Source organism: Vicia villosa, linkage group LG2 (assembly GCF_029867415.1).
Source record: "Vicia villosa cultivar HV-30 ecotype Madison, WI linkage group LG2, Vvil1.0, whole genome shotgun sequence".
NCBI lineage: Eukaryota > Viridiplantae > Streptophyta > Magnoliopsida > Fabales > Fabaceae > Vicia > Vicia villosa.
The window spans coordinates 12081644-12095277 of record NC_081181.1 but is presented as its reverse complement, the minus strand read 5'-3'; the positions used below and the strand labels follow the sequence as shown (position 1 = coordinate 12095277).

Below are 13634 nucleotides of genomic sequence, written 5' to 3'. Positions count from 1 at the left end.
ATTTGTCCATATAGAATCATTTCAACACTTTTCTATATAACCTTATTGGTGTACAAATATTCTTTTGTCTACATGCTCAATTTGCAAACCTAGACATATATTTTCTTCTCTAGGTCCTTCATCTCAAACTCTTTATTTAAGCAATTTATAGCTTTTGGAAGCTCTTCAGGAGTCCCATAATACTTACGTCATCCACATAGACAACTATTATTGCAAATACTTTTCCACATCATTTTATGAAAATACAAGGACAAATTGAGTTATTTGTATATCCATCCTTTACTAAATATTCACTGTGGTGATTATATCACATGCGTGCAAATTGTTTCATCCCATAGAGAAACTTGTTCAGTTTGATTGAGTAGTTTTCTCGAGATCCAAAATTATGTGCCTCTAGTATATTAAACCTTTCAGGAAGTTTCATATAAATGTCACTATTAAGTGAACCATATAAATAATATGTCATAACATCCATCATGTTTGAATTAAGCCCTTCATGTGCTACAAGGCTAATTAATTATCAAAAATCGATTGAATCCACTACAGGTGAATATGTTTTTATCAAAATCAATCTTAGGTCTTTGTGAAAATCATTGAGCAATAAATCAAACTTTATATCATTCTTATTTTTCTTTTTCACAAAAACTCATTTATATCCAATTAGTTTCACACCTTGAGGTGTTCAGACTACATGTTCAAAAGTGAGTCACTTGTAAAGTGAGTTTAATTATTCTTCAATTGAATATATTTATTTTGGCCAATTCTCACTTAGTCTACAATCTTTAATAGACTTTGACTCATGATCCTCGTTATCATTGATAACTTTTAGCGCTATATTGTATATAAAGATATTGTCAATATTGACTTTATTTGGTTATCTCAATTTCGGTTCAATTCTATTTCATCCATGACATAATTTATCGAGATCTCTTTATTTCATTATTCAAGTACTTGATTTGTTCTTCTGGAACTGAAAATTAAATTAGGTCAAACATTTTCATATCCCCACTTGGGTCATCTTTAGTTTCTTTTCTTAGTAGATGACTTTTAACATTGGAACCGACTTTCATACCACGCTTCAGGCGCAGCAACAACTCATTTGCAATATTATATTATCCAATAGGAGAATCCACTTTGAGTGGAGTATTATCAGCTGATAATTTATTTCATAAACTTTGCAAATGAATAATATTTTGAACTTTTGGTTCATATTGATTTGTACGAGGATCTAGACTATAATTTATTTTAAATTACTCATTTGAACTTCTTGTTCATGATTTCAGTTGTTCATTTGAACTTCTTGTTTATGATTTCAGTTGCTTATTCCCTCCCCCTTATGTTGGGAAACTTAATTTATCAAGTGATAATCAGCCTATTGGGTTGCAATCAAGTATTAGATTATTTTCTCAAATTATATCCTCAAAATTGAGATTCATATTAATTATATTTTTTCAATATTCTTTCATGACTCATCTTAATGTATTATATAGGAGCAGTTGAAATATACACAACACATCCAAATGTTCACTTAGATGAGAAGTATTAGAATAAATTATGGAGGACTAAGATATAGTATCTTGTTGGCTTAATGCTAATAAATATCTTAATATCATACTTTGGGTGTTTCAAATATATAATTTAGAATTGATGACCATATAATTAACTTTAGACGTCTAAAGAATGAATCTTCGGGTCCATTTTCTTTCATGAACATATATTACATGATATTCAATATCAACTTTAATAAAATATGTGATACTTATACATGAATTTCTAAAAAATCCATAAAACAAAATCTTAGTCTAATTAGTTGAGAAAATAATTTCGCAAACTTCTGGTTGTGAGTAGAGACATATGCATGATATTTTAGTCGATGCGACAGTTAATGTCATAAAAGCACAATTTCTCAAATTTTTATTTTCCTTTAGAAACACAAAAAAATTTATTGGATTGAAGAAACTTCTAGTTCTTCAATACAAATTATTCGCATCATATTATATCCGAGAGGACCCAACCGGTTTTATCAACAACACATTTAAGTGTAATTTATAAACTACTGGTTTACAATGACATGTGCTTAAATTGTCCTAATATAAGTGTAGTACAAATCAGAGGGAAAAGCCGGTAACTTTTCTATTATATATTTTATGTCTAAATTCATTTGTGTAATACAAAGATATCCAATATCTCCAGTATAATTCATGTGAATTATCTATGACGAAAATATTTGGCAAGACATAAAGAGAACACACAAAAAAGAAATATAAAGGATTAAAGTTCATTCGAATCTCGACTCTATCAAAATATGAGCTTACTTTCATGCGCCTTTAAGATGGACTAACAAATGTCATCCATACACTATACTTGTAAAAAGGAAAAAAAATAGTATAATTAAGATTTATATGAGAAATATAAGCACTATTATAACAAATTTAAAATATGTAGCAACTTTAGACTATAGATATATTCTTTAATAGATTGCAATGTTTTAATTCTCTCGTTAAAGTATCAATATTTAGAAATAATGTGAATAAAAAAATTGTATCCGCAAACATTGATCATCCTAATAATATCTCATGATTTAACACTTTAATCATACACATGCATATGAACATAATATCATATAATTATCAAAATCATACAAAATCATATCACTAGAATTATATCATCATATATATATATATATATATATATATATATATATATATATATATATATATATATATAGATGAAATATATAAATTTATAATTCTAATTATGAAATAATTTATACTCAAACCAGTTTAATAAGTTTGTAACATAGTCAAATGCTAGAAAATTACAATAATCCAAAAATATAATTATCCTTCTGGGATGTGTTAGAGTCACTCATGTCATTCTTCTGGAATGACAAACATTTTATGAGTATATTACAAGTTTTTTTTACATCGAAACACACAAATTTATTTGTGAAATCCTTCTGGAATACTTCACTATTATTGATGCAATCATTTTTCAAATTTTTAACATAACATATGCAATCCTTCTGGGATATGTTATTAGTATAGATGCAATCCTTCTAGGATTCATTAATATCATGATGAAATTCTTTTAATATTAGATATACAACATTTTAAGGTGTCAGAAATTCTTATTTTAAAACTTTAACTCTTCGAGAATTATATATCACAAATGATCTTCGTAGTGATAAAAATAAACCCTTATTTACACAATCCTTCTAGGAAGCTAAAAAAAACTCTTCAAAGTCATGTCACAAATATTCACATCGATTAAGAAAAATAATTCTTTAAACAATCCTCATGAGATATCTTAACATTAGTTTAAGAGAGATTTTTTGTGTGTGTAGTTCTTTTGGAACTCAATCACAATCACAAATATTTTCTTTTTATAGTTCTTGAGGAACTCAATCACATTTTGTTGTTCTTCAGAAACTCAATCACAATTTTATTTTACTAATAAAAATAATAATATTTATAATCCTTTAGGGATGTTTGATAAGTTCTTCAGGAACTATATAACAAACTTAATACTATCTTTAATGGATATTTGTTAAGTTCTTCAGGAACTATATAACAAACACGTTGTTTTGTAATCCTTCCGATATTATTGATAATTTAATAAGATATATCAAAATTCAACATGGATAATGAGAAAGCAAAACAATAAAATAATTAACTAATATTACCTCTAACAGTTAGTACTTCAATTTTTTTTTCAAGTTTGGTAGAGTTTCGTGCTGATAACGTGTTATGAAATTAACAAAAACAATATAGAGATGAACTAGAGAAAGTAAAAGAGAAAGTGATATTCTATTATCTTCTTCAAGAAGTATTATCTACATTGCAAAGTTGACCTTATTTATAGAACATTAGGAAGGTGAAAAATCATAATCTTACTATACCACTTAATAGGGAATATTAAGATGAAAGATTAGAATACATATGGACATCCACAATAATATTTATTCATAACATTTATCAATTAATTGAGAAAATCTTAAGTTCATGAAATCTTTCGTACTTACGGAATGGTTTGAAAAGAGAGTGTTCCGTAAGTAACATTCATATTTTTCCAATTAATTGGGAAAATCCTAAATTTCATTATATTTTAACGCTTTCGTAGATGCATTTATGGAGAAAAAAACTAATTTTTTTTAAAAAAATATGGTGATTCCGAAAGTGCATCTACAAAAATTGGGGGCAAAAATAAAATTTCGTTTGGTGTGTAAGAGATCTATAGAGTGGATTGAGAAATTATTTAAATTAATAGCCATTAGATATATCTTATATCTTATGTTTCTCTCTTCTAATTTATTGCATTTATTTATTTGAACCATTAAATTTAAGGCAGCATTGTTGACTGAATGTATTATGCAGGAGATGATGCATATGCCAATAAAACAGAGTACTCTGACTTGTAGGTTGTATCTATCCTCAAATTATTTTAACTTTGATTTTATTCCACATCTATTATTTTGAAATACTTCATTTTCTTTTTATTAACTCACTAGAATTTTTTCACTGTGATTCTTCCATTAAACCCATAATAAAAGTTTTATAATTGATAATTTGACGTGTAAAAGACATTTTTTTAGTTGCTTCTTTCCCTCTCCCCTCATTTTATTTCAGATGAGATGAAATTTTATTTTGATGCATAAACTAGTAGAAGACCCGTGCGTCCGCACGGGTAAGTCAAATTTTAAGATGAATAATATATTACAAATGTAAAAAAAGTGTAAAAATTCGAATAAGGAATGTTAATTTAAGATTAACAAAATATAATACAGATGAAATGAATCTATATATAGTAGCTATGTAAAAAAAAAGAACATGGATGCAATAGTTATTCGTATCTTAATTAATTCGTTAAGGCTAAGTTGTTGGTGATATACAATTGTTATTATAAAATCACTAATAACTGAAAATATTTAAAAAGAAATATTTATCAAATTACCAACATGATAAATTTAATATGTCTAATAAATATAAATATTTACAAATATGACTAATAACTATAAATATTTACAAATATCACTGAATACTGATGATTATAAATATTTATAATATTTTGTTATTTAAGTAAAAAATGTATTGTGGTGATAGTATTCCATGAAAATAGTGAGTTTATGCTAATTATAAATATTTATAATATTTTGTTGATTAAAATAAAAAATGTATTTTGGTGATAGAGTCCCGTGAAAACTTTTTAGATGAATAGTTTTCAATTTTAATTTATATATAATTTATTTAAATACAATTATAAAATATGAAATAAAATATTTCTAATATAAATAGTGATTAATGAGACAGAGAAAGTAAAAAGATAAGTATTTCTTTTATCACAATAATTATTTTCTTTTAAGATTTAGAACTAAAGTAATTATTTTAAACATGATTTTCTAAAGAATTCATTTGTATACGAAGTTAAGATGATTGAAAAAGAAACAAAATACTTAAAAGTGTAACTATTAATAGTATGAAATATAAAGTATAGAAGTACTTGTACATCTGCAATTATAAACCAAACATGATATTGGCCAGCACTTTGTTCAACAATAGTTATGGCCATCTCAAAGCACTTTGTTCACATGGTGCATATAAGTATAGGCATGTGTTGATGCATCCTGACATAGTTCTTTGAAACTCTGTAGGCAGTTTCAGGTACATACTTAAACACTAAGTTAAAATACACCTCTTCTTTTTCACCTGCTGAGTAGAAACAATGCTTTAGTTTAATAACATTAGTAGGTTCAAATATACGCATAACTTGGAGTTCCCTATTTTTAAGCATCCAATCTTGTAAGACTTTCTTAATTGCAATGGCTCCACCAGTTTCAAAGCACTTAGCCTAAGGTATATACAATGCAACAGGGATAAGCAAAGAGAGAAACTTGACAATGCAACATGTATATTCTTTGATTGTTGCTGCTTTTTCAAAGTAGGTAGTTATGATATTGGAAAGATTCACGGCTTTACCATTTAATTATCAAACTCTTTTAACTGTGATTCAAAGCTCATACAAATGTTCCAATATTCATAATCTTTTATATCATAAATAATCACAGGTTAGTGGTTACTTAACATTCACTTCAAATAATGTAATTTATAACAGTCTACATCATGTTTACCAGTTTTGAAAATATCAACCAATCTTTTCATTCAAGCTGCTAATTTAGAAAATATAAATAATTGTGCTAGAAATTTTACTGGTATAGCTGTATGAAGTACTCAAATTGGTTTAAAATAATCCAGTTGAATACTTAAACCAACAGCTAATCACATTAAACAATGTTGAACCAATCACCTAAAACAATAGATAGCCAACTTAAAAGATCAAATGCTAAAACATGAACAAACCAGAAACAGCATCCTTCTTTAGGAAAAACCGACCTCAAACAGAAACCAAAGCACCCGGATCACAACTGCAGATTGTAAGCACCACTTCAAAACACCACCGTAGATTTACGACTGTTTGACTAACACCACTGCAGAATTTAAGCGCCATTTCAAAATGAAAAATGGAATATTTAATATGGATATAATATAAAATATACAAAAGAAAGTAATGCATTCAAAATAGCATAACTTACCTAGAATAGCCAAATTAGAGTATTTTCTGAAGATATTGCAAGTTCAATATACCTAAAAGTTGACATAGAAGTTAGTGTTAAAAAAATACCCAGTGAAGATATTGCTGAATGTATTTGCTTGCTAGTAGTTCCTTAGTTTTGATATTACCCATTTCCTCTGGGATATTCCTAGTTATGTTATTCAATATATAGTCTCTTTGAATATTACAACTAAAAGCACATATTAGAGTAAGACTATAATAAAATTCCGCTGCATAATGCCAATATTATTGATGCAAAAAGGACAAAATTATAACCTAACACTAACAAATAAGAAACTAAAAATTACCTCACTTGAGTTCTCACTCAAAGATGCAGTTGCCAACTTCTTTAGCTCTTCAAAATCATCTTTCTCTACTGCTTAAGCTTCATCATATTTTTCATCTATATCAGCAGCAGCACACTCCACTACATCATATGTTTCATCTCTACTACATCATACTTCATACTTGCAAGAACATGTTTATACTCCCGGGGTAACACCTTGACAACTTTAGGTAAAAGATTCTCAAAATCAACCAACACTTCCTTGGCAAGCAGACTTTTTGTGTGACGTTGATGTTGATGTATCAACATCTTAAGAGTAATAATGTCCTCTTCCTCTTCAACCTTATCCACATCCACAAGCTCTGGGATGCACCACCGAGAGTGTAATGTTAGATCATTATAAACACAAAAGAAGATCGATGAAAGCAAGATTTGCACATTACAGAAGAGTTTAACTTACATTGCTTCTCCAAGATTATCAGACCAATCATCGGACTAAGAATCTGCAATTAAGTCAAGATATAGACTCCCATCATACATATTACACAAGAAAAATAGTTCAGCTGTTGATTTCATGCGATAGATTTCAGTATAGCGCTTCATCATACCATCTACCAGAATCCTGAGTTCTCATCCTGAGTTCTTATTTATGTGATTTGTCGGTTTTGCTCGTCAACCTTGGATGGAATAGGTACACTGAAATCAACTGCTCGTCAACCTTCTATGTTTATGAACACAGGAAACAACAGCTAAAATATTAGATTGATAATTGTAAGTAGTAAATAGTCAAATGCACCTTGTAGCTTTCAGCAGCCATAAAAACCTGCTTATTCATACTCTTTGCAACCAACACAATTTGATATGTTCCCATTATATTAATTATAACACCATTTTCAACAACTCCGTCTGCTCCGACAAATACCATGTCCATGTCATCCATGGTATAAGCCACTACGGAGTCTATCACAAGTTTCACGGGAACGTCAAGCTTGGCCATTTGATTACATAAAACTATAAAAACTTACAGGTTACACATTTGATTACATAACTATGATTTACCAAGCTTACGGGAGTGTCTAACCTCTTCCATGAATTTTCCAGCTGCTACGCTATCGGCGTGTGTTTGTTGGAGTTTCTCCAGCCTATGTTAAATAAAAGAGTTAGGCAAGTCAAAAGTAAAAACCAAAACAGAACAGAGCAAGCCCAAATGCAATACCTTTGCATATTGTATAATAGCTTCAAGATGTTATTGTCCATTATGTTTCTTTAAGATCCATAGATCCACGACACAAATAACAATTTTCCAAACGTTTTGTTTAGGTTTCAAGTCCCTGATAAGAATTAGAGGTCTTGACACTTTGTTCGGAGATATGTAATGATAACAAAAGTAAAGAAAAGTATTTAGTAGCTGAGTGAAAAAATCAATACTTTTGCAGATGGAGTTAGTTCATCTCCTTCAAAATTTGTAGCAGAACATCAAGATGTCTCAAAAACACAAATTTGGAGCAAGTTTGAAACAAACATATGCTGAACAAAGGAAAAACCAATATAATAAACAGTAGATTCTTTGCACATAGAAAAACGTTCATTAATCACTTAAAATGAAATGAATATGTGACAAAAAAAATACAAAATGAAAGTGACAAGGAAACAAAAACCAACTTAAATGAAAATGAAAAACAAAAATAAAAAAAGCTATGTCGATGCATCTAAGTAAACAAAAGAAAAAACAGAATCCTTAACTATGACATTAGAGGCTTCAATAAAATTTACCAAATACTTATAAAAGGTAATATCAACTAAAAATCAGAACTCTCTTACTCTCAATAAATCAGAATCAGAAATGATCAAACATTTTTCTTAAACCAAAAAAATTACTCCCGAAAAAGACATATGAAGTATCAATAGTTTGGAAATAACAATCCATAAACAGATCTACAGGAAAAAAAGGAATAAGAACAAATCAGTTGAATGGGTATTATAGTTTAGAAACCAAAAACACACATTAAAGCATAAAAATCAGGAAGAAAGTGGGCAAAGATACACCTACCGACAACTCGACAACTGAAGAAGAAGGTAGTTATTCTTCAAAGCATCAAATGTGAGATCTTCCCCCTTAGTTTTTCAGAGACCACCAGCATCTCTTAACCAGCACCGTCAGATCCACCATTATTGATAATAACAGACATGCCTCCATAGTTTAACGAAGAAGAAGGAAGAGAGGAAATAGTTTTCGTAAGGAACCATTAAAAAGAGAGACATGGAAAAGGGAAAAATGAAGAGAACTTTGTCTGCTAGGGTTTAAGGTGAGAAGGGGGAAGACAAGGAAAAGTGAGGGATCTTTATTTTGAATTTTGAAGTGACGAGACAAGGACAAGTGCTGGTGATGTTTGCAGAAAGACGTATGGTGCTTGTGTTGCTTGCAAAGAGAGTATATTTGTTGGAGGGAAACGAAAGTTTCTGAAAAGTGTATTGGCAAAGTACAAAAATTAAATAAATTGCCCAATTATAGGTGAACAAATGGCATGGATGAATATTGATTTTGTTAATTACATGAAAGACCTTTTGGTAGTGTAAAATATATTGGTTGTAAGGGTAAAGTAGTAATTTTGGGCTACATTTTAGTATTGGGTAGATAGTTGATAAATAGTAATAGTGGATATGCTTACGCTTAGAAGGTCTCATCTTTATATGAAAAAGATTATAAGGTGATTTAGTCTTTTGTATAAATTCTACAACTATTTTATGAGAATTGTTATGTGAAAAAAACTACAAAATTTTAAATTTTACTCAAACTTTACTTTTAATACGGTGTTGATGTAGTTGCTCGTTTTAAAGCTTATGTACTTCCTTACTTTAAGAATTTATACATTACATCATTGATATTAGATTTCAATTGAATAAACAATTAACAATTTTTAAATTTGTTTGCAATTGAATAAAGAATGAACAGTTTTAAATTTGTAAAAAGTTTTCAAGTTGATCTAATTTTGATTAATAACCAATTTTAACATTGTTACTATTCATTGTAAATTTGCTACTAACATTTAATGCTAATCCCACAATTTAATATAATTATATCTTTTTGGTTTATAATAAAAAACATAAGTTCTTAAAAATTGCATCATATAATTTGTGTATCTTTAGTTTGTAAAAAAAAAACATGAATTCTTAAAAATTGCATAATAAAATTTGTGTAAACCTTTTCGTGCGTTAAAAAATAATAAGCCACTTATTTTTAATTTTTTTTAATATTTGAATATTATTGATCTCTAGCCGAATAAAATTTATTAGGTTATGTTTACCAAAAGACATTCAAACATATTTTATAGTATTTATTTATTCTAACATATTTTATAGTATTTTCTGATATACCCAAATTTTGTAAAATTGTATTTTTATTAAAAAATTTCAGGCATTCCACTATTTTATTTCTTTTTGGCTTTAGTCACCAGTTCCGATCCACACGTGGTTCGAAGGGATGACTCACTGGTCAAATCTTGTTTTTCACCAAGAATCAAACTTGGGTAGTACCCGAACGATTCGTTCTTCTATTTTTTACATTATCATGAAATGAATTTACGAAGACAAGACAAACATTAATCAAGTTAACATATCCATCATTTCCTACTTAAACGTGAATTTGCCTCTCAATTTTAGTATGTTTGGTTTTACTTTTAGAACAGTGATAATTGATTTTGAATGTGAAGAATTAATTTTAACATGTTTGGTTAAATTTGAATAGAATTGATTATATATTTTAAAATTAATTCTATTTAAAAATATAATTTGTACATTCAAATTTACTATTAAAATTAATTTAACAACAATTTATTAAAATATAAATCAATTTACTTTTAACTCACTTTTAGCCATAATCAATTTTACATAATTAAATTCACTTAAAATTGCCACATAAGTCCTAGTGTTTTTTCACCTTTTTCACATACACTCTCAATTAAACTTGTTGATAAGAACTTCCAATTGAAAGAACAAATCAATGATGTTGGGATGCGTTGATGTGCATAACGTATATCCTTATGCACGGTGCATAAATACTCAAATATTATTTATATTACTCAAAGTATTATATTTATTACTCAAAATAATATACAGATCACTCAAAATAGTATAAATATTACTCAGAACAATGAATATATTACTCAAAATAGTTAAAATTCGATATTACTCTGAATGATGTAAATATTACTCAGAATAGTATACTCATTACTCACAATTAATAATTACTCATAATTAATAGATGTGTACAAATAATGCATATATTATTCATGGATTATAATATTATTACTGGTTTCTAACTAAAATGTTACTCGGAACAATTTAAATATTACTTGTACGAAATTTATGCACCGTGCATAAGGATATACCTTATGCACATCAACCTGACCCAATGATGTTATTCAAGACCAAAAGTTTCATGCCTTCAACCAGTTGTCCGTTGCATAATATTCCAGTAGTTTTCTATAAGAGGTTCATTGTTATGTTGGTAACAAAGTAAACCCAACTTGAAGACAATTGAAGCAACTTGATTCACGACACACATATCCTTTCAAATTTTCATTTTCACCTCTCTTTTGCTCAAGTGATGAGGTGCTTATATCGATTCTATCAAGTGTAAATATCGTGAAAACATCTGTAGAAAAGGTGTTTATCGATTCAAGTAACATTTTGGAGGTATCTATAAAAATGTTTAAGATTTTTGAACCATCACTCATGAAGTCAGGAAGTAGATGTGAGACATTGTCTAAGGGTTTCAAAGTAAACAAAATAATGTAGAAAACAATTGTAGAATATGATGAAGACCACACTGCTTTTATTGGCGAGGAGGAGAAAAGTCTATAAGTTGAATTTGCTTCCAACATTTAAAAAAAATAGAGTAGTCTCTTAAACAATTCAAAATAACATTTTCAAGAAGAGTATTAAGGAGGATGCACATTTACACATTTTCATATTTCATTTTATAATAATGTTTTTTTCTTTTTATGTGTGAAAGGATTTTACTTTTAAAAGATATATGAGTTTATTGGGACTTCATACATGGATTACAATCTTATAATTAAATATTTGAATGAAAAAGCTGGGTTTACATAAATTTTGGAAGAAGTATATGGTCGTTTGCAAGAAGATCATTTACATATTTATGACAAATGAAAAAGACCAATAGAGCAGTCCCTCATAAATTTAAGAAAGAGATGTGGGAGTAGGACATCGTCTAAGGAACTCAAGATAAACAAACTAATGAAGAAAACAATTGTAGAAGGCGGTGAAGACTTTGCTGATTTTGTTGACAAGGAGAAGAAAATTCTAGAAGTTGAAAATGCTTCCGACTTTTTCAAAAATAAAATAGTTTCTTACACAATTTTAAATAACAATCACATGAAAAATATTAAGGAGGATGCATACATACACGTTACTATATATATTTTTTCAATAATGCTATTTATTTTTTATGTGTGAAAGAACATAACTTTCAAAAGATATATGAACTTGTTAGGTCTTGTGGCATAGGGTACAAGTCACTATCTTATCATGATATTACAGTTAAATATTGAATAAAAAATGTGGATTTACAGAAAGTTTTGGAGGATCATATGGCAGTTTGGAAGAAGATAATTTGTATCTTTATGACAAATGGATAGATAAATTGCTTGAGGAGGACTATCTTGACTTTTTTGGAAAATAATCTCAAGGGAGTGTTTTTTTAGAGTCAATTGATGCTTCATTGTGGTCTGCCCCTCGTCGCTCAATTGGAACCTTTGGCTTGCCATTGTTGCAACCCCAAAAACTTTAAATGTGTATTGTTTTTAAAGTTGGGGAAATCCTCACTTTACGAGCTGGTTTTGTAGTAATGAATTAGGTTTAACCCTCACATTCTAAAAGTAAATATTGTGAAAAGGTTTATACAAAAGGAGCTTATTGATTCTTGCATGTACCAATAATGATGTTAAAGATTGTTGAGCTGCCCCACATGAAGTTAGGAATCAAATGTGGGACATTGTCTAAGGAAATGTGATAAAGATGTTGAAGACTGTTGAGCTGCTCCTGCCCCTCATGAAGTTAGGAAACAAATGTGGAACATTATCTAAGGAACAATGATGAAGACAATGTAGATTTTGTTGGTGAGGAGGGAAAAGTCCAAAAGTTGAAATTGCATCAAACTTTTTCAAATATAGAGAAGCCGCTTATATATTTCTGAATAACATTCTCAAGAAGCGTATTAAGGATGATGCCTACCTACACGTTGATACATTTTTTAATACAACAATGTTATTTCCTTTTATATATCAAAGGATTTAACTTTCAAAGTATATGTGAAATTATTGGCGCTTTTGACTTGTGATACAAGCCACCATCTTATCATGATATTAGAGTTAATATTTGAATAAGTTTACATAGTTTTGGAGGATCATATAGCTGTATGGAAAAGGTTCATCTGAAAGTTTATGATAAAATGGATAGATAACTTGAAGGAGAAAGACTCTTGATTTTTTTTGGTAAATAGTCTCAAGAGTGTGTCTTTTTTGAGTCAATCAATGCTTCTTGCAAGTTGTTATTAACAACACACCAAATTACAAGGCAAATGGAATTTTTGTGGTGGCAATAAGAAAGAGTCTTTATTGGATACAATTGTTAAGGGTTAGAGGACAACCACTTGCTTCTATTCTATGTCCAATATTATTTCCTTGTCGATTCTATTTTCCATTGGTGTTGGTTTAAA

General features: G+C 28.8%; 1 long non-coding RNA gene across 8 annotated transcripts; it reads right to left on the bottom strand.

Annotated features, from left to right (window-relative positions):
• Positions 1-5390: 5390 nt before the first annotated feature.
• Positions 5391-9534, bottom strand: LOC131645887 (uncharacterized). Of its 8 annotated transcripts, XR_009297220.1 has the most exons (9): positions 8946-9534; positions 8324-8422; positions 8112-8226; positions 7504-8037; positions 7356-7398; positions 6918-7257; positions 6590-6641; positions 6390-6484; positions 5392-5847 (listed from the first exon to the last, which is right to left on the bottom strand). It is a non-coding gene; the product is annotated as an uncharacterized LOC131645887 (long non-coding RNA). The 8 variants fall into 8 exon arrangements; XR_009297217.1 differs by having other exon boundaries at positions 5391-5847; positions 8112-8422; XR_009297222.1 differs by having other exon boundaries at positions 5392-5708; positions 8112-8422.
• Positions 9535-13634: the final 4100 nt, after the last annotated feature.